Source organism: Pteropus medius, unplaced genomic scaffold (assembly GCF_902729225.1).
Source record: "Pteropus medius unplaced genomic scaffold, Ma_sr-lr_union100, whole genome shotgun sequence".
Lineage (NCBI taxonomy): Eukaryota > Metazoa > Chordata > Mammalia > Chiroptera > Pteropodidae > Pteropus > Pteropus medius.
In genome coordinates, this window is record NW_024351730.1 from 34938709 (window position 1) to 34940895 (window position 2187).

General features: G+C 32.2%; 1 pseudogene; it reads left to right on the forward strand.

Moving 5' to 3' along the window:
- Nucleotides 1–1503: 1503 nt before the first annotated feature.
- On the forward strand, nucleotides 1504–1622 carry LOC120588390 (uncharacterized; annotated as a pseudogene).
- The last annotated feature ends 565 nt before the right edge of the window (nucleotides 1623–2187 follow it).

Here is a 2187-nt window from a genome sequence, read left to right on the forward strand (position 1 = left end):
TTCTTTTGATTAATGTTGTCAAGGATATGTCTCTATCTCTTTACTTTTAATCTTTATATTTAAAGCAGTTTCTTATAAACAACATATAGTTGGGTCTTATTTTTTTATCAGCTCTGACAATCTGCTTTTTAATTGGTTTACTTAGACCATTGACTTTTAAGGTAATTATTGATAAAGTTTGATTAATATCTATCATATTTGCTACTGTTTTCTGTTAATTGTCCTTGTTCTTTGTTCCAATTTTTATCTTTCACTCTTTTTCTGCCTGTTATGGTTTTGTCTGAGCATTTTATATGATTTCACTTTCTCTCTTTTCTTAGCATATCCATTACATTTTTCTTACTTTCTTTCAGTGATTGCCTTAGAGTTTACAACATACATTTACAACTATCCAAGTTCACTTACAAGAGATACTATACCGCTTCAGAAAGTACCCATACCTTTTAGTCACAAAATGACCTAAATTCCTCATTTCCATCCTTTATTTTATTGTTGCTATTCATTTCACATATATAAATATACATAAACATTACATAGGAGATATATTCATCTGTATGAATAATCAAATACATTGTTACTATTATTATTTTGAAAACCTATCTGTTAGATCAGTTATGAATAGGAAAAATAGTTTTTATTTTATCATCATTTATTCCTTTTTCAATGCTCTGTCTTTTTTTATGTAGACCTGGGTTTCCAACCTATATAATTTTTCTTCTCTTTGATGAACTGCTTTTATTATTTCATGCAATATAGTTCTACTGGCAACAAATTCTGTCAATTTTTGTGTGTCTAAGAAAGTATTTATTACTCCTTCACTTTTGAAGAATAATTTTGCAGAATACAGAATTCTTAGCACTTTAAATATTTCACTCCATTTTTTTTTCTTGCTTGTGTGGTTTCTGAGAAGTCAGATATTTTCTTAACTTTGTTTCTCTATAGGTAAAATTTGTGTTGTATGTGTGACTTCTATCAATATATATTTTTTTAACTTTTGATTTTCTACAGCTTGGATATGATATACCTCGCTGTAGTTTATTTGGCATTTATCCTACTTGGCATTGTCTGCACTTTCTGCATCTGTAGTTTGGTGTCTGACATTAATTTGGAGAAACGCTCAGTTATTATTGCTTCACATATTTCTTCTATTCCTGTCTCTCATTTTCCTTTTATGGTATTCCCATTATGCATATTTTATACTTTTTGTAGTGGCCCCAAGTCCCTGAATATTCCATTCTATTTTTTCAGTCTTTGATTTTCAGTTTTGGAAGTGTCTGTTGACATATCCTCAAGCCCAGTGATTCTTTCCACAGTATGTTCAATGTAGTGATGAGCTCATCAGACATTTTTCATTTCTGTTACCATGTTTTTATCTTAAGCATTTCTTTCTGACTCAGAATTTTAATCTCTCTTACATTACCTATCTGTTTTGCATGTTGTCCACTTTGCCTATAAGAATCTCTAGCATATTAATTATAGACTTTTAAAATTGCTTGTTTGTTTATCTATAGCCATGCCACCCTGAACAAGCCTGATCCCATCTGATCTCAGAAGCTAAGCAGAGTTGGGCCTGGTTAGTACTTGGATGGGAGACCACCTAGGAAGACTAGGTATTGTAGGCATAAAAAATGAAAAATAAGGGATTGTAAACTGACAAGGTCTTTGCAATCTGTGAGGTCTACCAAGGGTTGCTGCGCCTAAAAAATAAAAATAAATAAAAACTAAAAAATAAATAATAAATAAATAAATAAATAAATAAATAAATAAATAAAATTGCTTGTTTGGTAATCTTAACACTTCTGCCATATCTGACTTTGGTTCTGATGCTTGCTTAGTTCCTTTGAACAATGTCTTTGCTTTACAGTATGCCTTGCAATTTTTTCCTGAAGCGGGGCCATACGTGATATGCTGGGTAAAAAGGACTGCAGTAAATAGACCTATAGTGATGTGGTGGTAAGGTATCGGGGAGAGGAAGCGTTCTATACTCTTGTGATTAGTTTGAGTCTTAGCCTATGTCTCCAGTCTGTAATTTCACAAATGCTTCTCAGATTTTTTCACCCACTTAAGTGGGACAGGATGACTAGAAGTGTCTGGAGTTAGGTATTTCTTTTTCCCCATGTTGAAGGCTAGAAAGGGTTAGAGTTGGATGTTCCCTTTACTCCAGGTCAGTTTGTTTCTGAAAAACCC